Source organism: Rissa tridactyla, chromosome 8 (genome assembly GCF_028500815.1).
Source record: "Rissa tridactyla isolate bRisTri1 chromosome 8, bRisTri1.patW.cur.20221130, whole genome shotgun sequence".
Lineage (NCBI taxonomy): Eukaryota > Metazoa > Chordata > Aves > Charadriiformes > Laridae > Rissa > Rissa tridactyla.
In genome coordinates, this window is record NC_071473.1 from 25,038,216 (window position 1) to 25,060,203 (window position 21,988).

General features: G+C 55.1%; 1 protein-coding gene across 1 annotated transcript in view; it reads left to right on the forward strand.

Moving 5' to 3' along the window:
- The first annotated feature begins 6,761 nt into the window (after window positions 1-6,761).
- The window catches only part of TMEM121 (transmembrane protein 121), a 37,258-nt gene continuing 22,031 nt past the window's right edge, over window positions 6,762-21,988 (forward strand). Inside the window, exon 1 of the mRNA XM_054210569.1 lies at window positions 6,762-6,844. The gene's annotated coding sequence lies outside the window, so the exon portion shown is untranslated. The remainder of the gene's footprint in view (window positions 6,845-21,988) is intronic.

Consider the following 21,988-nt stretch of genomic DNA (forward strand, 5'->3'; position numbering starts at 1 on the left):
CATTTTTCAGTTTATAGGAAGGAGGGAATTACACCATTTTCTAGGAAAGTCACAATCCAAATGCCCAGGCTTTGAAAAAGAATTTTTGCCCTGAAAACAACCACTTTCGTCTTTATCAACTGGGGAAAAAAACCCACAAGGCTTTCCACAGGCAATTTCCTGGCTCTTTGGGAGCATCAGCCCCCGTTGGCTGCCCAAAGGTGCTCGGTGTCACCCCACTCGAGGACACTGCCCGGTGTGCCCTCTCCCTGGGCACCCAGCCCTGGCCACCGCCCACCCACCAAGAGCAGCCCAAAACGTTTGGTAATTGGGAGCTAATTGAATCCGTTCGCAATTACCTTTTCCCTGCTTCTGTTTCCACCCTGGAAGGCTGTGCTGCTTCGGGTTGAGAGCAGCATCTGAAATGATCAGGGCTAATTCCCTATGGCTCCGTTTATTAGGCCAGAGGACTTCCCCAGGGTAATCAAACCCAGCCAGAAATCGCATTAAACCCACAAAACAAACACTGGTGTTTGCAGCACAAAGCCCTTCCTGTCTCATTAAGATCAATTAGGTTGTCTTGAGCAAACTTTCCCCCTTCTTTCTTCGAAGCCTGGACCATTAAGCCCATCCTCCACCTAAACAAGCTCAACAGCAAACCTGAAGGTGAAAAAATACCCGTGCATCGCGGCTGTGCATCACCGCCACTGCTTCCAGGCAGGCTGTCTCCAAAGCTGGTTGCAAAGATAATGGCACGGAGGTAAGGTGGGTATCTGGGATGTCCCTCTCACTGCCCGTTTTTCCCCATGAAGGGATGTGCGCACATGAAACATCTCCTCTCCGTTGCTCCGAGGACCATCCTGGCTCACCCAAGCCAGGCACAGGCTGCAGGAGCCCCGTGGGGTGGCAGGCAGCTCTGCGTGGGCTAACGCCATGCCGCCCTGGGCTAGCGCCGCATGGTATTTATTGGAGGCTGTTATGGTTTGAGAAAACCTGTAACTGTTTATTGTCATTTAGACAATTATTCTGTCACCCCATGACCCCCTCCCCACCTGGAAAGGGGAATCAGGGAAAGCAGGGAAACACAAGGGTTGAAATATAAATAGATTTAGTAGGATAAGACTAATTAATTAACAAAAATACTAAAGAACCAGTATTAATCCCGATTACTAATATAAGATATACAAGAACTATACTCAGCCGATTATATCAGTAGGAAGCCGTGCACTCCCAGCAGGGGACAGCAAATGTGGGACACTGCGAGCCCTGCGGCTTCGGGAGGAAGGGGAGGGCTCAGGGGTCCGGCACCGGGGCAAGGAGTTCTCTGGACCACCACCATCAACGGAGAGAGAGACTACGCAGCAAACTTTCCCATTTATATCGAATGTGACGTTCACGGTATGAAATAATCCTGTTGGCCAGCCTGGGTCAAATGCCCAGGCCTCGCTCCTCCTCATCCCTGCACCTGGCAAGGCTCGGAAACACTGAGACCTTGAATCCCACACAGCCCAGCTGGCTATAAAGTAAATATTTTCACAAATTCAGACACTAGAGTCTCCCGAAAGTGGAGTTTTCCCCAGCATTAGAAGGGAAATTAGTCCTGTGTCGCTCAGCCCAGGACATAGGCCATGATGGAGCCTTCCAGGGCCAAAAGCCCCAGCTGGTGTAGAGCAGCACGGCTCATCTGCGGCGCTGATTTACACGGAGCATCTGCTACAAGGAGAAGGGAGGAATACATTAAAGCACCGTAAATTCAGGTGGCGGAGCAGTGCTGGCAGCCCCAGCTCCCCAGCAGCCAGGTTTAGCCCTCCCTGGCGGCATGCAGAGTCCCGGAGAGAGGGACAGAAGGAAGAAGAAGGGGTGTCGGATGGCTGCCCGGCACCAGCTGTGAGTGGCCTGGAAGAGCTGCCATCCCGGGCTGCATCCTGACCCTCATGGGCCGCACGCACCAACAGCGATGCCGCAGCCCGGGGCGGGGGGATGCTCCGAGGCACCGGGGGGTCCCAGACCCAGAGGACCGCTCATATTCCCTCACTCTGGGCCGTAAGGACCCCGTGCAAATTCCCAGCCTGGCGTCAGTGACCGGCAGCCAGAGGTAAGCACCCAAAGCGGGGAATGCCACTGCAAACCCTTGGATCTGCAGCCTCCCGTCCCCCACCTCCCCGCTGTGCGACAAGCCCCCTTTCTCGCAGGCGTGAGCATCACGCAGAGCAGAGCAGAGCAGAGCGGAGCAGAGGTGGCTTTCGCTGAGAGCCAGCTAGAAGAGGAAAGACATAATTAAACTCCTGACTCTGGCAACGAACATTGCATAATGAAATTAGCCCTCTGGTCCCAGGCTGCGAACTTCCTGCAGAGCCGGGGAACGCAGAAAGTGGCGGCGGCAGCTCTCCCAGGCTACAGCAGCAGCGCCAGCTCACGTTCGGGGGCATTCACTGGCTCCACACAAGGCTGGGCACCCTCTGAGATCTCCACAAAATCACTCGAGGCTTGCGGATGCCGGCACAAACTCGTGGGGTTCCCACAGGGAGGGAGTTCTCTGCACTCGAACAGGGACATCAGGCTCATGCGCTCAGACAAGTGTCCTATTTCCATTAAACTTAAACACAGTAGGACTTCCATAGGGGTTTCTGAATCACCTCAGGTTCAACTGGAAGAGGATATTCTCATTCCCAAATGAGAGCAGCCTGACACGTGCCAGGCAGCTCCTGGATCCTGCTGCTCCGTGTCCCCAGCCACAAAGAGAACAAATTTGCGACTGCCTGTGAGCCCGGGAAGTCACTCAGAGGATGCTGCAGGGCAAAGATGTTGTTAATTCAAGGGGGGAGGGTGCCTGTGTGTTGCTTGGGGGTGGAAAAGGAGGAGGGAGGGGAGCTGCCCCTGCCAGATCGGGGAACCACAGGAGAATCTGACAGGATTTCTGCTAGAAGGCAAACAACATCAACCAGCCTCCAGAGATTGTTTGTTTTCTCAGAAATCTTAACATGCAAGAACTGGAAAATAAATAGCAGTCCTATAGAAACCCCAAGGTATCTTTTTTCCTTTTCTTTTTTTTTTTTTTTGGGAACCCAGAGGAGGTGGCTGTGCTTTCTGCATGAGGTGCTGCAAGGGATGCCTGCGAAGGGAGGACCAGGAGTCGTACAGATGCAGGAAAAAACAGACAGGCTTATGCAGCCTGCTTAAAGGTTTAAACTTAAAACCAGAATCGGAGCCTGGTTCTTGGCATGTCTGGAAGCTGGCGTGGGATATTCCTCCTCCGCTGTGCTCTGCTCCGTCCCTTCACCAGCCCCGCCATGCAGAAAGGGGCAGCATCTCCACCCTGAAGGCTGGATGCACAGGTGCCTTTATGGGACTAAACAAACATAGCAAAGTTGTCACCTGAAAATAGTCAGGAGCAGATGGTGTCCCGCACATACGCGCTTGCATTTTGCCCTTCCACCAGCAAACCGCTAAACACCTTAGTGCCGCATGGAGGATCTGTGCGGAATCCTACTTGGAAAGTTCGGTGCAACCCAGAGGGCTGCAAGGACACCGGGAGGAAGGGGAAGCTTTGCGATGCGAGGATGAAGGAGAAAAGAGCTCCTGCCAGTGGCACATGGAACCATGGATGGTGCAGAAGAGCCATGGTGAAGGGCTCAGGCCCCTGCGCCGGGACCAGGAGAAATCCGTGGGGAGCCACGCTGGGAGGCGAGAAGCATGAGGCACATTTGCAAACGGACAAAGCCACCGGATGAAAAATGGAGTGTTTGCAACTAATTATTTTCAGTAACTGACCAGCTTTATGGATGGTTGAGTAATATTCGTCAGATAAATTATTCATGATTTCTTTCCACTGATCAGCAAATCAATTAGCCACAAACCTCTCTTCAATTATTCATCCAGCTCCGGCAGGATAAATGGGGAGATTTATGACACAGACAACCAACTAACATGTATTTCCAAACAGGGACCCTTAAAATCCTTAAACCTTGTTCTGAACTGGCTCAAATGACCCAGTGCTTCGACTCACAGTTAACCTCTCCCAGCTCGTGTCCTGTATGCTGCCCGCTCCGTAATGTCTCCTGCCCCCCAGCACACCTGGGAGGTAAGGCAGCGTGGACCTGCAGGCACAGGACACGGGGAGACACAGTTTCAGGAGGTTCAGGAGGGCTCACGAGTGATCTGGAAACACAGACGTGCTCCAACGCTGAAGAAAGGGGTAGATACAGCCAAGGCAAATACGAGGACTGGTGCCAAAGTAGCTGGGTAAGCAGCCTGCGGTGTGCGTGAGGCCAGGTGCGATGGCGTACAAATCTCTGCGGCGATAAACTCCATGGATACGGGCCTGTTGGAGAGTTGTGTTTCTGCAAATTAACCTCTACTGTTATAATTCACTGTAAAAGCACTCTCACACCGAAATTAAGGAGTGTTGACAATATTAAGCTGCACAGTAAATGCAAGGAACAGTTATTAAACTAACAAATAGCCACATTAGCATAAGAGCTGGCTTTGCCTCACTGGAGTAGCAACCTTAGAGGTTGTGTAAGTGAAGCATAATTCAGCATAAATGTGATAAGTGGCCAGGAATACACAGAGAGATCTCTAAATCGCCCTGCTTTTCAAGGCTTCACATCCCAACTATGTTATTGGTGGTCCGACTCCAAGCGAGGCCATCCTGCCGTACCTGGCACGGCCACAGGTCCCTCATAGCAATCTACGGTATTGCTCGTTAATATAGTTGGAAATTAGGGTCATGGCTGGCCTGCATAGATAAAGCAGGTCCAGATGCAGGAGGGCAGCTGCTGAGCTTGTCTTCCTGCAGCCATGTAGAACAGGCACAGGAGCAGCAAGGCACTCCAGGGGAAAAGCATCACTTGCAGCTTTGATTGATCTGGTGAGTGGATTAAGCTCATATTCATATAAACACACTCACTGCCTTAATCTGCTTCCATTCAGCTGCCAGAGAGGGCCCCCCTCTCACGCAGTCCCATCCGTAATTGCCGAGTGTTCGTTCATTTGGAGCGGCTTTGGCTAAAGGCAAGAGGCTGTGAAGACACCCCGCCTCTGCTGGCACTCACAGCCCCCCCCGGGGATGCATGCCCAGCCCGGCATTCCAGAGCAGCCTCCAGCCTTTTCCTTGAGAAGCTGTTGGCCACGGGTTCGATAATTTTCCAGTAGTTAGCATCCCAGTGTGGAGGAATGGTAGCCACATCAGGGAGCTGAGCCAGTCAGCCCTGTCAGGGGTAACTGCTGCTTGAGAGGCAGCGGGAGACTCTGGGCCAGCCAATTCTGCATCTCACAAGGGTCCCCCATTCATGCCACAAAGGGACAGCAATTTCCTTTGCAAAGAGTGCGATGGTTCCCTCTTGGCAAAGCGCTGCAAGCCTGTGGGTAGGAGGGGTGTGAGCAGGGCCGCAGGCTGGCCTCCCTCTGCCCTTCACCTTTCGGTGCTGAACATCCTCAGTGACAAAGACAAACTCACCGAGGAGCCACTTCTCCTGGGCCACTGGTTCTGCAGCCCAGGAAACACGCAAACTGAGGCTGGATGTCTAGGAAAGGGCTCAGCGCACCTAAGCCGCTGCTGTTAAAAGTCTGTGGAGTGAGAGAGATTTCTTGTGTCATCAGTTCCCATCCCTGTCACCCACCCACGAACACAAAGCCCACCTATGGCAGGGTGCCGTTGGGGTCAGAGCTGCCACAGCAATTCCCCCGCTGAAGCATCGTGTCCGTGGCTGGGCAGGGCTGGAGAGGTAGGAAGGCATGGCAGGGGCAGGAGCGGGACTGGGAAAGTGACACTGAGGGCACACGCCTGGCCTGGGCTCCCCATGGCATGGTGTAGGACCTCTGCTACGGGGGACAGGCCACAGGGTGGGGGAAAAGACTGGACAGCCCCCTCCCCATTTTCCAGGGGAGCAGGTGAGCCACCTTGGGCTCACAGCCAGAAGAAGGGCTTGAGGACAGTGTTCCGGACTCTGGGACTCGTCACAGCTCCCCAGGATGGTCACAGGGAGTCCTGGGCTCTGGCACTGAGACCAGATCCAAGGGCTGGGGCTGAGGACTCCTAGGACCCCAGGCTCCAGGACCTCCTAGGCTGGGGACCACAACCCCCAGGGATGGGGATGGAGATGGGGCGGGGGGGCGATGGAGGCAGAGGTTCTGGTGGACTCTGGTGTTTCTCTTAGGTCCCAGGGCCGGGGACAGGCGTCCCGAGCTCTGCGACCAGTCCCAGCCCCCCGCGGCATATAGGGACGGGATCCCGGATGACGGGTCGCTCTCGGCTGCCAGGAACGGAGATGGGGGTCCCGCACCGCAGGATGGCGGTGGAGGAAACCCCAGTCCCGGGGAGGGGGGGGTCCCGGGGGACGGGACTGCGCCCGGCTCCTGCAGAGAGGGTGGCGGGCTCGGGGGAGGGGGGGGGGTCGCAGATGTCCCCCTCCCGGCGGCGCGGGGCGGAGGGGGCGGTGGGCACGGCCCCCCCCCTCCTCTCCCCGCCGCACCGTCGCGCCGCCCCGCCGCCCGCCCCCAGCGCGCCTCCCGCGGACGGCGGAGCGAGGCGCGGGGCCGCGGGGCCGGCGGCGAGCGGCGGCGGCGGCGGCGAGCGGCGAGCGGCGGCGGTGGCGGGGCGGCCCGCAGCCCCCGACGGCAGCGGCGGCGATGCGGACAGGCGGGGCGGCGGGCGGGCAGGAGGGGCGGCGGGGGCGCCGGGCGCCGCGGGGCTGAGCGGCGGGGGCGGACGGGGCTCCGCGGCCCCGGGGCGGCGGCGGCGGGGCGGGGGGGGGGGCGGGGGGGGCGGGGTGGGGGGCACCCGCCCGCCTGCCCGCCCGCCCGGCGCCGCACCCGGCACACGGATTTACGGCGCGGACTGCAGCCCCCGGAGAGCCCCCCGCAGGTAAGGCATCGCCGGCAGCACCGGGAGTCCCTCGCCGCCCCGGCGGCGCCGCTCCGGCGGCGCCGCTCCGAGCATCCCCCCCCTCCCCCCCCCCCCCTCCCCCCCCCCCGCCTCCTGCCGGGCTCTGGACGCGGCACAAGTTTACCCCGTTGCGATCCCACCGGGCACCGTCTTCCCCTCCCTCCCCCCCCCCCCCCGCCGCTCCGCCATCGGATGCTGCAGGGATGGGGCTGCCCCCCCTCACCCCCCCCTTCGCCAGCCGCTCGCCCTCCGCTCCCCGCTGTGCCGCCGGCTCCCCCGAGCCCCCTCCCCGGCGGGGGAACGGCATCGGCCGGGGTCCCCTCGGGCAGCGCCGCGCAGCGTCCGTCCGCAGCGGGGGGGATGCCGGGGGGCTGCGGCCAACGCGCCCCCCCCCCCCCCGCCAGAAGGAGGGTCGGCGGGGGGAGAGCGGAGCCGGCTGCTTGGGCTGACGCGGGAGAAGCCTCTGTTGCTTTTGAACCAAAGTTGGCTGCGGGAAAACGAAGGCTCAGCCCGGGAGCCCCGGGGTGGGACCCGCGGGACAGGGGGGGGTCCTCGCAGGGCTGGGGGCGCCGGGTGCCTCGCCTCGGCGGGTGGCCATCCCGGTCTCAGGGATGCTCTCCGGGATGCTCTCCGGTTAGGCCTCAGCTGGAGGATGCGAGAGCCGCGGTTGATCTCCGTCCTCTCCAGGGAACGTGAACTCCCTCCAGCCCTCCTCGCAGCGGGGCTGAGTGCCGGGGGGGGGCTCACCTTGCGGGTAGGGGATGCTCCCGGTGTCCGCACTACCCCTTCCCCTTTGTGGTAGACCTCGGAAAGCCAGCGTGGGAGAGGTGGCAGAAGAGGTGGCAGAGTCCGTGGGAGAGGTGGCAGAGTCCGTGGGAGAGGTGACACAGCCCGGGGGAGAGGTGGCACAGCCCGGCGTGTCACCCCAGGGCACGGGGAGGGGGGTCAACCCTCCTCTGGGGTGGTGAACGCGTTCTGAGTGGGACCTTCCCCTCTCCTACCCGGCTAGCAGAGGTGCTGCCCACCCGCAGACCTGATGTGCACGGGAGGACGTGGGTGCTGCCGGGGCTCCTGCCTTGCTGGCACTGTGGGGCGTGGATTTTACTTGGTGGGTGGGTGGGGGGAAGCTTTCCCGTGCCTGGAAGATCCCCGTTTGCAGCCTTTCCCCCCTCTTTCCTGCGCGGTGGCAGACTGTCACCATCCAGCGGGCAGACGGGCTGTGCAGCTGAGCCGTGACTTCCCGTGGGTGCGGGGTATCGATCCCCGCGGAAGTTGTGCTCAGCCCGGCGTGTCGTCTGGGGAGCCTCATCTGATGCTCCTGAGCCAGAGGGGGGGTCAGATCCAGAGTCCTCACTCCAGACACTCCGCTGTCATACTACTCGTCAGGCAGCAGGGCCGCTGGCACGAGGGTTTAGGTGTCCCATGGTGGTTTTTGCTAGGAATCTGGATGCCTCTTTAGCTGTGAGCCGCCATCACCTGAGCCCACCCTAATGCCCAGTCCCGCTACCATCCCCTCCCCATCTCCCCAGCCTGCTGAGCCCTGTGGGTCCTGGGTAGCTGCTTGATCCACCGTTGTGCCAGGCTCCATTCAGGCTGCGGGATATCCACCCCCCGCAGCCACACATTGCAGGTGGCACTCGTCCTCTCCCCCAGGTGCCTGTCGGGTGCAGAGGTTCACCTGCAGGACTGGAAGTGAGTGCAGAGAGTCTGATCGCTGCATGCAGAATCCTGCTCCAGAAATCCTCTTCTCCTGAGCATCACCAATGTAAGGTGAAATAAGCACGGATCCTGCAGTTTTAGGGCTCTCTACAGGTTTTGCTGCAACCAACAGTAGCCCAGGCTGAATATAAAATGGTTTTTTTCTCTGGTTCCCGATGCAAAGCTTTTGCCGTCAGAATGAAAACAGATGCTTGGCTGCCTGTTTAAGCCAGTTTTACAGAAAATCGCCTCTGGTTAAGACACTAGCAGTACTAGGAGCTCCAGCCCTGTCCCGTTTACCTCTGTGGCTTCAAAGGCTGCCTGAGCATAACTGTTCTTAAACTCCCCTGGACCTGGCAGAGCCAGGGTTGCTGCCAGAGAGCAGTATCCCCCGGCTCCCTTTAAAAAAATAATAAGGGAAATAAATACAAAGCACCGTGCAAATGCTGGAGGAGGGTTTCAGAGTGGTGAGCTGGGGAAGCCAGCATGGTTTGGCACAGCGTTGCAGTTTGGAGCTCCAGTCTGGAGCTGGAGTCCCTGCTGCCGCGTCCCCGTGTCCCCACCTGGCTGCAGGCGCCCTGCTGCGTGCTGCAGGCACTCCGAGCAGCTCTTCAAAGAAAACCCAGCAGAGCATCTGGGCCCTGGCTCCTCTGCCGCCTCGCCGTGGAAAGGCAGCGGCATCAGTGGGATGTCCCCCAGGAGTGCCGTGTACAGGCACACACCGACCCAGGAGACAGCCCTGCGTATTTAGCACAGAGATCCAGAGAGAGAGGGTTTTCCTGCGCCTGTTTCACTGCTTTAACAAATTCATAGGTTGCCACTGGTATTTCACTATGGGCCGCATAAAAAGCACAGCCCAGGCGCTGTGGTGGAGCTCATCGTCTGGCTGGGTTTCATTCGGTGACTGGGACGGCGGCAGGAGGGAGGTGTGGGTCCTGCCGCAGGCTCGGGGTGTCCCGCTTTGTGCATAGGGGGGACCGGAGCTTGCTCGTGCTGGCCCCGAAAGCCACGGCTGGGCTCTGCTGGACCACGGCTACCTGGGGGGCTACCTCTGCCTCTCACTTTGCTGGTGCTGTGAGAAGTAGCTTTGTGTATAAATAGGGATTTCTTCAAACTCCTGGGAGGAGCAGCTGGCAACGGAATAGCTCTGTGGCAAAAATGTGTGTGTGTGTGTGAACTCCAGTCTAAAAGGGAGAGGGAAAACATCCAGAGTTACGGAACTAATGCAAATGGAGTTGGCTTTCATCTCTCCCTGCAGCATCCTTTGTGGAAGGCATTTGCATTTCCCCTAAGTCAGTTCCTCCCTACCTGTCCCTCAAGCAAATCCAGAGCTGTAGAGCAGAGGGAAGCCTTTTCACAAGGTGAGGGGTGGCTCCCCAGATCTGGAGAGGGAGGTGAACTCAAAATATTTGGGAAGGAAAGCTCTTCTTTTAAGGCAGCAACTCTAGCCACGGCAACGGATTGCACCATTCCTGAGCTCCCACCAGGCACCACATGCGGGTGACCCATCTTGGGCGGCAGGGTGGGGACAGGGTGGGTTACACATACCACTGTCCTCACCCTGGCACAACTCCGGGATGCCACCAGGACGTGCTCCTGCGAGCGGGTGCTCGGAGCGGTCCGGCATCCCCCCCATTTAGATGTGCTGGGAGATCCCTGTGGCTCCCATCTAACAGCCACCACCCTGGGGGACCCAGGTGTCCTCTTCCCCCACCCCCAGTGGGGGCTGCTGGGGCTGGGGGCGGCAGGCAGCTCCAGGTTGGACTGCTGCCTCCAGCTCAGCAGAGACACAAACAAACCAGGATTTCCTGAGCACTCTAGCAACAGCTATTAGCTATGCTAAAAGGATTAACAGCTCTGCAGGACTCATCAAGTGTTTAAAACATAACTCGAGCATCAAAGGCGGCTCTTATGGGCTCGCATTTTCACATCAAGTAATTCTGAAAATTCCTATCCAACTTAATTAAAACATCCGCTAGGCTCGTTAAAAGCGAAAAAAAAAATAACCAACACAAAGGCCTTTTTTTCCTTAAGCACCAAGCCATTTTGAAGAGAGGAGTTTACAGAAAAGTATGCAGACTTCTTTGTTAAAGAATCACCTTTGTGAAAGTCTCCTTTTCCCAGACCACTGTGTCTGATTAATCTCGAGCTTTCCAAAAAGGAAATAAATATGGGTTTTTGTTGTTGTTTTTTTTTTTTTTTTTTCCCCTCTGGCTAGGGACCACAGAAGAAAGATGAAAAAGTGAGAAAAGCTTTGTAGAGAAAGTTAGATAAGAGGGTGGGGGAGTGTCAAAACCAGACCTATAATAGGAAACAAGCCACTGAAGTGCTGGTGAAAGTACCTTTCATCTTTAAGGCTCCAAAGTGCTGTGCGGCGCATGAATACACCCAAGGGCTGGAAGATAATTGGTGACAACAAGCGTCATGAGATGAAGTCACCACCTTGGCTGGCGGCAGAGTCATCACAGGCAGGTTCGCCGGCCATCAGTCCCCGACTGCCTCTCTGCCCGCTGGGTTTGTCACCGGTGGTGTGAGCTGGCTCACCCAGCCAAGCTGTTCTGCAAGAGCCCAGGCCAAAGTTTTAGGTGCCACACTTGTGTGACGCTTACACGAGGACGCGTGGTCACGAGCTGGCCCGGCATGGCCAAGGCGTGATGGTACTAATGAGCCCCTTCCCAAGCTCCTTCCCCCCTTTGGGTGCTTGGTCCTGGGCAGCATCGCCATCATCTCCCGTAGGCCTGTGATTTAATTCTCCTTCCCTGTGGTATGCCCAGTCGCGGTGATGTTGGGTCATCCCCAGGCTTCAGCGTTATGTCCTCCCCGACCGGTCTCACCATCCTCTGTCTGCCTCAAAGGCCTTAGTTATTTCGCGTGCCCTGGAGGGACTTAAATTGGGAAGAGAGGCTCCCGCTGTACAAGGTACAGCTGGGGTGGTGCCACTGGAGCGATGGCTGCATTGAACACAATATTTAAACTTTTTTGACGTCCGTAGAGGCCTTGAATGTTTTAGGATTCCATCCCATTATGTTAATTTTGTTGGTTTTGATCAATAACAATTTAGCGTCCTCCAAAAAGAAAAAAGGATTAAATAGCTCCTCTCTTTCCTCTTGTTTACGGGTGAGTTTGATTTCTTCCTCTTCACGCTGCCCTGTGTGGTCAGAGGGTGCCTGGCAGGGCAGTGCTGAGAAATGCCACCCGGAGCAGAGCTGCTCCTGCTGCATCTCCTGGAGAAGGTTTGCAGCACGCTCTTTGCTTCCCACGTGGCAGTTTGCTTGAGGCAGATTGCAGGACTTGAGCGAACGGCCCCCTGCCCCTGGGGACCCCCTGGGCTGCCCCTGGGGACCTGCCATGCTCCGATGCCGGGGACAACAGGCTGCAGTTCTGGTGGCACAGGAACCAGTCTGCGAGCACAGACTTTACACCCCTGCACTTGGTGCACGGTCGGGATGTGAAATGCAGGAATTAGGAGGTAGACAGGGTTTTAACGTCAAGTGTTTATAGCGCCTTCCTCGCTTTGTGTCTAGACATAGCTATAAATGAGGGAGAGGGCTATTACCTAGGAATAAAACTACCGAAACCAGCCCTGGAGAGCTTGTTGCTGTATTTCCAAGGAATGGGGAGATTCCTTATGATTAATGTAACAATATCGAAGGCTATAAACTCGCCGCAGTTGGGTACTGAGTCCAGGGACACACTTACAACGTACCTGCCACTTGCAGCTTAGACTAAGCATTAACTATGGGCTCTCACCAGCCCGTGGCCATTCCTGGGGCTGCCGCTTGCTTACAGATCCTGGGTTCGGTTCGACGGACTCCACCAACTGCAATGGCCTCATAAAACAGCCCAGCGATCGCTGAGGTGTAATTTCTCATTGCGGTGTGGACCGGCGGTGGAGTGGAGCCGAGCAGGGGTTGCGGGCAGAGCCCGGACTGCGCAGCTCACTGGGAAGCTCTGCTTTCATGCCAGGGAAAAGGCAGGGAAAAGCAGGAGCACATGTGTGGACAGCCCGTGCCACCGCTGAGCGCTCTGAGCGGTGCCGCGGTAGTGTGGTTGGGGGCATCAAGCGCCGGCGCGGATGGGGAACGCCTGGGATCTAAACCCAGAAACCCATCCCAGGCCTGACTTGCAAGATCATGCCCGGTAAATACTGGTGGGAGAAGTTAGGCTGCAGGGATCTCATTTTCTTGAATGCAAATTCTTCTCTCTGATCTCTGCTTCTGCCACGTCCAGCACAGTGGGGTCTCGGTCTCTGCCTAAGGCTTTTTGCAATACTATTACAGCATCAGCAAAAGTAATGAAGAAGAGAATGGATTCCCTGGAAAAATACCATGAAGCAAACCACTGACGTGCTCTTGACAGTCTCCACAGCTGGAGCACAAAGATTTATTTTTTCATGTAAGAGGAACCTACCTACGCTGGGTCTGAATGATGGAGCGGAGTGGCAGGGGATGTCTCTTCTGAGACCTGGGTCAATGGGCTGTCATTAGAGGGTGAAAAAGGGGATGGAAAGGGTCACGCGGCAGTTGGGACCTGCCGTCTGCGGGGGGAAGGATGGGAAGGAGCAGCAGCGCGAGCGGTGGGGAATTTGGGTCAGCACCTTTTGTGCCTGCAGGAGATGCTCCCCAAATTAGGTTTCCTCCCCCAGGTTACATTTCCTCCTCCAAATTAGGTTTCCTTCCCAGACTGTGGGACCGAGTCCAGGCTTTGTCATCCCCAGGAGTTTTCTTGTGCCACGCATTCAAGATTAGGAGGCGCTTGGGTAATACAGGCCTCCTAAGTACCCAAAATCGATTAAAAGCTGCTCTCATTTGCCTCCATAAAGGATGCCATTGGGAATACAGCGACGCTTCTTGGATGTGAGTAAATATTGGCCTTGAATGAAGTCGCTGATAATGGGAGATAAGTTATCAACAGCTGTTTAACCTAATATTACTTCCATACAAGATAACAGTGAGCTTTTGCAAGAGGTTAATAACTAGATGCAGAATCCATCACCGCATACAAAACCACCTGACAAACTGCAGCCTTAATTTTCCCCCTGGAGCTTTATTAGAGCTGAAGGAACACGTAGCAGGGAAACGTGCTGGTGGGTCAGGCCCAGCTCCGGCAGCAGCCGAAGGTGAAACTGTTGAGTACGTGGCTCTGTGCAGTGACCAGGGGAATAAACGTGTTTCCCTGGGGGTGTAGCTCCTCCGGATCAGAGGGGCCGGGATGGCATCGTTATAAGGTTATTTTAGCAGAGGTTTTGCTGCTGCTCATCAGGCTTGATTCCTTGTGCCGGGCGATGCCTGCATCGCACATGGAGCACAGTGGCCATGGAGCAAAGAGTGAAGGAAGGCAGGTTATACCTGGCATTGATACAAATACTTGGGAAGCAGTGTTGAAACACAAAGCGATGGGGCCAGGCTCTTCTCAGTGGTGCCCAGGGACAGGACAAGGGGTAACGGGCACAAACTTGACCATAGGGAGTTCCATCTCAACGTGAGGAGGAACTTCTTTCCTGTGAGGGTGGCAGAGCCCTGGCAGAGGCTGCCCAGAGAGGTGCTGGAGTCTCCGTCTCTGGAGACATTCCAAACCCGCCTGGACGCGTTCCTGTGCCACCTGCTCTGGGTGACCCTGCTCTGGCAGGGGGGTTGGACGAGGTGATCTCCAGAGGTCCCTTCCAATCCTATGGTTCCATGATTCTATGATCCCCACAAAAGGGAATGTGGCTGATCCTAGATAAGATTTTCGCCCACAGTTACACGTATATTTTCCACATTGTCTTAGACAGCTACTGGTATGCCTGTTACAGTCTGCTGTTGAACCTGCAATTCCACCAGGTTTTTAGAAAGAAGAGGTTGGCAAGGGCCAGGAGCACTCGTGGAGATGGGGAGGGCTCTGCTAGCAAGTGGCGCTGGGCTCTGCAGCCAGCGGCACACACTGGACTTCCCCAGAGAGGGGCTTCTCCCCCAGCGTTACCCAAAGCCCAGAGCTGAAGCTGAGGAGATTTTTCCAGACACCTCCCCAGCGCCGCAATGTAGGACTACGCCGGCTATTTTAATTAGGTTCCTCTCACTCGATCCTGGCCACAGGTACTGTAGCCTTTCGGCGTTCAGCTTCACAAGTCCGAGCCATCTGCTAAGGGAAGGTCCAGGGGTGGGATGCGGAGGGTGCAGACCACCACCTGGCCTCCTCCCCCTGCAGGCTTCTCCATGCTTTCCCTGAGCATCAGACGGAGACGAGGTCACCGGTGTTAATGCCCGGCTGGGACATGCCTTGGATGTCTCCAAAGACACTGCTCAGCTCAACCGAGCCCTTGGCGGAGGCTGCCGGTAGGAGCTGGGCCGGCTTTCAGTGCTCCTGGCTCCCAGTCCCTTCTTTCTCCAGCAGACCACACTGCTGCTCAGCAAAGCTGGCTGCAGATGCTAGGACGGCAGCTGCAGTCCTATTGATCCCTGTGGGGATGATGAGCCCAAATGAAGACCCTTGGGAAATCAGCAGAGAATATAAAAATCTGGCTGCAAAGCAGCGGCTGGGGCTGTGACAGCTCTGCGGATAAACCCGTGTGAGAGCCCAGCTGTGCGGGGCATCCAAGAGAGCCTGCTTTGAAAGGCGGGTTTGGTGCTCAAGGATACGTAGGGAAATCTTCATCCCTTCCCATGAGCCTATCGCACCTCTCCCTTCTCCCGTAGGAAGCGGATCCAGGTCCCTGCAGCCACAGAGGGGACGAGTCCTCGGTTCCCCTGGGGCCAAGCGGTTCTTCCTCAGGTTGTGAGGCTGAAGGGAGCAAACAGACGAGCGCCGTGGAAACATGCTCTCTCCAAACCTCCCATGCTCTCAGGGCTGGGAGGGTCTGAGAAACACTGCGGCCCCCCCCAAGTGAAAGGAATCTCCATTTCCTACCACTGCAGCAGCTGTTGCACAATTGTCGGGGGGGAGATGTGCATTTGCAGGCCCTGCTGCACTCCTGGCATTTAAATCTTGTCTCCTGAAGTAGCTGGGCACGCGTGGGGTGCTGTGTGTGCCTGAGGGCGCTTTGGCCTTGCTCAGGTGGGTGGTAGAAAGCTGCTACGCTGCCCCAGCACGTTGGCAGCTCTGGGCAGTCGTTGTTGGGCTAGCCCCATTAAACGGCTCGTAGCGCTACCTGCGTAGGCAAGCGCATCTCTGGGGACTTGCTAGTGACTCCGGTTAAGAAGAAAACCGCTATTAATCCCTGTGTGTGGCTGCTTTTTCCCCAACTCAGGTATTTCAGCTGAGCTTTCCTATAGCCACCCCCTGCCCTTGCCCGCCATTTACACTGCGAGGTTGAAGCGTAGTCTGGTGGAAACGTAATTATTAAAGATCCCAAGTTCTTGCGTTATTAAAGCCGGGACAGCCCGGGTTGACCCCTGTGGACTTGTATTGCCTGTGTTTAAAAAGGACAAGAAATTCCTGTCGATCTGCTGGCAGCACGTAAGCGAGTTCCTCGCGCAGAGGCTCAGCAGGTTCTGCATCCAAGCAGCTGCTGCTGTTTGCAACCTTGCCATTCTCTTCCAGAGCTGGATTTTAAGCTCCTGCTGCCGATTCCCTCTGCGAGCAAGATGCTGGCTGGTGGTGGCTCTCCTGCATTTCCAGAAGAACCTGCTACACAGAAGTTCTGCCCATCAACACCTCCCCTTGCTCCACCCATTTCGGCTTCCCAATGTGCTGGTACCGCACACCAGTGGGGCTAATGAAGCTTTCATTGCGGCCACACATCCTTTTCCTGGGCAGCTTCCACGTAATTAATTTACCTGTGGAGCCATTGGCTCCTATTCTAAGGCTTTCTTTTAATCCCTGTGCAAAATACCCAGCTTCTGGTTTGCTGCTGTTGGAATTCCCCTGATGGATCTTAAATTCCAGTGAGCGTGACTGTACGGCTCCACGGGAAGGGGACCCTCTTCCTTCCGCCCTTCCCCATCCCTTCTGCAGTTACAGCAGTACACTCACTGCTTTCTTCAGTTCTTATTTCCCTGGTAGAACTCAATCTCGTGTTTTCTTTGGTTTCTCCTTCGATTTCGTAGCTTTTCCAATCTTCCCGCATTTTCTGTGGCTACGCAGCTCATCCCACCTCATAGCCAGCAGGATTTTTTCGCCTTGCGTCACATCGCGTGCCCTTAGACTTTGGGCAGCGCTTGTGCCTCCGGTGGAGGTCACGGTAGGGCTTAATCACCACTTAATTAATTCCGCTCTGCCCTCCTGTGTAACCAGGCTTTGGCAGCAAAGCCTCACGGTCCCACACGGATCTTGCCTCAAATTCACAGGAAGCAAGGAGCGTGGCTTTGAACCCCCTCTTCCCACCCAAACCTAGCAAGGGGAGCATAGGACATTTATAGTTGCGAAAGATCTTTGGGAAGCTGTTGCCGCGCTCGATTTTCTTTGGCAAAAGGCAAAATAAAGCCATCCGGGGGAGAGGGAAGAAAGAGTAGAGGAAAACGCAGCAGACGTCAAAGGAGAAAACGCTGAAGGGGAAGGGAGAACCAGCACCCTTAATGTGAATTTGGGGGGAATTTATAAAGCTGAAGTCAAATACTTGCAGAGCTCGCGTAGTTTAGATCGCATTATTGAGACTCATTGCTTTTCATTAACTTTCCAGCCACCCGGGTTCAGGTGTCAGCTCAACATCAAACCCGCAGCCGATCAAAACTTTTCTCCGTTTGAAAAATTGCTGGAAAAATCGGGTTCTCAGGTGAATGACTGATTTTATGAGGCACCTGCCTTCCTCGATGCTGTTAAATCATTCAAGATCAAAAAATCTGAAAACGGATATTTGGGCCTGAAATCCAGTACTGAGCTGCAGCTGGAAAAAGCAGAAAAAATGGTGTTGCATTTATTTATAAGTGAGGGGCCTGTATTTCCCCCCTCCCAGGTGCTATGGGGTCTTCCTTCTCCCTGCCTCTCCGAAGAGGTGGGGCAGGATCCAGGGCACTGCCTTCCCCAGAGAACAACACAGAAAGCAATTTTGATTATTTCCACGATGAATAACATCATTTCTCAGCTCTCCCTGCCAAGGATGCTCTCCCCTGGCTTGGCAGGACAGGAAAAGATGCTGTCGAGCTGGGAAGGACAGCTGGCTCAAGCAGCTCCAGGATGAGGGTTGTCCATCACTGCTGTTGATTTTGTCGGGAGGAAAAGTGGAAGTGGGTCTAGGGAGTGAAAGAGGCTTTCCCAGAATAGCTAGGATTTACTGGGGGCTGAGACACACACGTCGCGGAAGCTCCGGGTCTGCTGTTTTATTTCTGCCTCACCCCTCTGAAATATAGGGATTACTGCCGGAATGACAGAGATATCGGGTGAAAACGGCCAAGTGAGATGTTACTTATGGTGGGTGCTGTGTGAGGAGTGCACGTCTTGGAAGATGTGGTGGAAGCCCAGGTGAGCAGCCCGGCTGCAGGCAAAGGGACCGAATTTGGATCGGCAGTGGGTACCGATGCCACCGAGGCACCCCCGATCAAGGGTTTTTAGTTCCACAGGGGCCTCCTACAAAATTCAAAGCCGCTGTAAAGCTCGGGGTGTCTGACCACACTTTTGCACTACATTCACAGCAGAGCGACCTCCTCAGCTTGAGTTGTAGCCAAAACGTCTGCAATCCGGTGTGGGATGTTATTGTAGCATCCCAGAAACTCTCTGGGACCCTGTAACGGAATGCATGCCCCACGCACCCAGCGGGGAAGTTCAGGATCCCTCATAAAACTTACTTGGGAGTTCAGGATCCCTCATAAAAACACAGCCTGGTGCTTCTCGGCGTGGAACATGGTGAGCTCTGCCTGCCTCCTGCAGCATGGTGGTCCTTTAGTTGCTGTCTCCAGTGGTATCAGCAAGCACATGTGCGAAATCCCACTGGTAGCTTCTACTGGTCTTCTGCATCACATCGTCAGGTTTAATGCAAAGTGTCTGCAAGCCGTCGCTGGGCAGGAATTCATCGTCAGCCGGCTGTCAAGCTTAATTGGGTTGTCCTGTAAAATATCTTGCATATAAGTAAATCAAAAAGAGTGGGGCCCATGAAAGGGCCAGCGTGTAGCACATTCATGTTATTTATAGGCTCCTCTGTGATGCTCATCACCATGAAAGCTATGAAGGTCAATGCTGACAGTTGTAAAGAAATGCCATGTGTGTTTAAAAAAAATAATAAAAAAGCAGCACATGTATGAAATAAAGCGGGGTTAACAGGTTCCAGTGGAGCTGGGAGGGAAGAGTGCAGTGTCCTGCAGGGAGCCCTTGGCCCCACAACAGCAAGATGCATGGGGAAGGCAATAGTAGGTCTGTAGGACTTCTAAGGCTATAGAGACCAGAACCCTGGTGCCCCAGGTCCTGCCATCTCCTTGGAAAAATTGGGAATAAACCCCGACTCCCATTCTCGGTGTCCTCTGCACCAGGGCTGGCCCAAAGCTCCATACTTCCTTCTTCCAGCCCAAGTTGATCCATCGCCAGTTTATCCTCTTCTGTTCCTGCGACAACCCAGTCCTTTGGCTTAAATAGCAGCCGTCCTGGTGCTTGCGGCCCCGCTGCATTCATCTGCACTGCCTCTGCCTTGCCAGGCTGGTTGGGAGGGTTTGTGCCAGGTGGGCACCCCGTGCAGCGTGTCACGGCATGGGACAGTGGCTCTGCAACCCCAGCCAGGTCCATTCCTGACCTGGATGGGGCTGCCAACAGCCCCTGCTGAAGCTGAGGCCAAACAACCCAAAAGTACCCACATGGAGGAGGCTGGAGATCCCTTCAACCAGTTTCTCCTCTTCAGGATGGAGCCCTCATTTACCAGCCCATTTTTCATACCTTTCTGTTTTAATTACACTGAAGCCAGTGGCAATTGCTCACCCCAAGCTTACTTTCTCTAGCTGGCTCTTTTATAGTGTTCTTTCTACTTCCAAAGCCAACAAAAGCAACATCTCCTCATGTCGGTTCTGTAATTGGCAGGTAAAAGGCCTGCTCCAGCCACATCCAAACAGAATTGGTTTGAGCACCTGCACCTCAGTCTCTGCCTGGAAAGTATTGCAAAACAGTATCAGACCCAGCAGCACTACTCCAAAATGACTCCCAGGGAGAGGTATAGCAAACCCTCGCCGTGTTCCTTTTAATTCTAAAACTACCTGGCCTCTCAGCAGGTGCCAATGATCCTAATTCCTCCATGTAGCTTGGTCAGGTTCTTTCTCTCAGTGGATACACCTGCATCTTCTTGCTTGTGTCAGGTTGTGTCTTTCCCTCAGAGTGTCACATCTCAGTTTTGACCCTAGAAACCCAGGTCCTTCATGCATCTCTCTCTCTCTCCTTGTGAGAAAACCTTTCCATAAACCCAAATCTTCCTTCTCCTTAGCTAGCTGTGGCTCTTCCATCTCTTGTCAGGAGTTTTTTTCTCTAAGGACCGGTGGAGGTCTCTTGAACAAGGCTGTTTCTCAGCAGCTTCCCTGGTGCGTGCAGTGCCTTTCCCGTCATCCTTGCTTCTCTGCAGCAGAAATCAACCCCTGGTTTTCCCTCACATGGGGATAAGTGGGTGCTTTTTCCCCTTGTGTTTGTGTCTCCTCTCCTCGCTCTCCGCGGGCAGTCTTAGTTCCTTGGCTCCTGTTGATGACAGGCCTTTTGTTTCCATGAAATAAATGCCATATTCCCACGACAGCCACCCCTGGACTCAAGTAACTGCTCCCAGCCCTGCACCTGAGCCGCAGCGAGGACACGTTCCTCACCGTGTCGGGAAAGCTCCAGGGGACATAAAAGTCGTTATTAAAATCACTATTTCTGCCTGTTGATGGTAACCATATTTCCATTCCTGCATGAGCGTGGGGGTTCACACATATATGTTCGTAAGGGTTCAATTTATGCTTTCTTAATAACAGTGAAGCGCCTTTGCCAAAGGCATTTGGTTAAAGAACTGAAGTAAATAAATGAACTGGGAATTTGGTCTGGGGAAAGGGAAGTCAGGGGCTGTCCCAGAGTTTATACACGTGCTCCACTAACATTTACTGCCCTGTCACCCACTGTTAGTCCCATGGACACGATGGGTCCTGCTCTTAGAAACGAGCCCACGTGGGTAATGAATGCTGCGCAGCTGGTGTAACGCTTCCTATGGCTCCTGCAGCTCCGTTCAAGAGCTCTTCTTGCAGAGCAAATACACAGGGGCTTTTTTTGCTCTAAGACTTACATGCTTATTAAGCTTTTTGCGGCAGAAAGGATTGCAAGGCAATTCAGCTTGCGAGCTCCGTCATGAATCCACGTATATGTTATGAGTGGCAACGATATGCATGTGCCCTGGGCTTTACCCAATCATATCAAGCAGTAATACAAGTCAGGGTGAAAATAAATCTTAACACTAACTGCCCTACATGAGGCGAATACTTGCTTTACATAAAACCTAATTTTAGAACGGCAAGACTGCGTCCGATCCACTTTGTCTCACCATGACTTAGCATAATGACATACATATAGATAAGCGTATATATAAAAATATATATATATGTAAATGCGCTCTTTTTTTCCCCTATTTTTGTGATGAATGTACGTGCCCCAAGAGCTGGCACTTGCTCTCCCGGTGGGGAATCTCTTGCACGCTGGCAATCCTTCTGGTCCTGGCCTGGGCACGGGGAAGGCAGCGCGGGCTCCCAGCCCTGCCGCGTTAACACGCAGTCAGCGTGATTTCTTTGGGCAGCAGCAGCTGGGGAATGCCAAAGCGTGGCTTGAACGCTGACTTCCAGCATCGCTGGGCTCAACACATCACCCTGGGGAAAAGGAAACGCTGACGGCGAGGGGGGGTGTCAGGCCCTGGGGATGCTGGCAGGGGATGCTGCCTGCAGCCCTGCCTCCCTTGCCTGCCGCAGCTGGCCTCCGCCGTGGTGGTTTCAGCGCCGGCAAAACAGCGGTGTCAAAACGCGCTGTAGTGTGGGATTAAATGGTTTGCATGCCCTTTGCCTGATAGCCATGGAGGGCGTTCAGGGAATGCCAGAGGTTTCCAGGGAATGCCCCGAGGGAGTCAGGATGTGCTCAGGTTTTCAAGTGCTCTGGAAAAAGCAGAGAGCTTTGCTTTTCAGAAAAAAAAAAAAAAAAGCACTTTTCAGCATTATGCTTTCCTGCCTCCTCCCTGTGCCGAGTGTCTGAGTTCATTTATGCAGCTATATTAACTTTCACTTCACCTTTCAGTCATCTTTCCTTCCCCTGCGCGCTTTTTCCCTACGCACAGCCCAGCCACCTCCAACAGGGCTGGGTTTATAGGAAAGGTTTGGATGTTTCCGCTCTGGTGAGACCCCACCTGGAGTACTGCATCCAGCTCTGGAGCCCTCAGCACAAGAAGGACATGGACCTGTTGGAGCGGGGCCAGAGGAGGCCACGAAGTGATCCGAGGGCTGGAGCCCCTCTGCCGTGAGGACAGGCTGAGAGAGTTGGGGGTGTTCAGCCTGGAGAAGAGAAGGCTCCGGGGAGACCTTAGAGACCCTTCCAGGG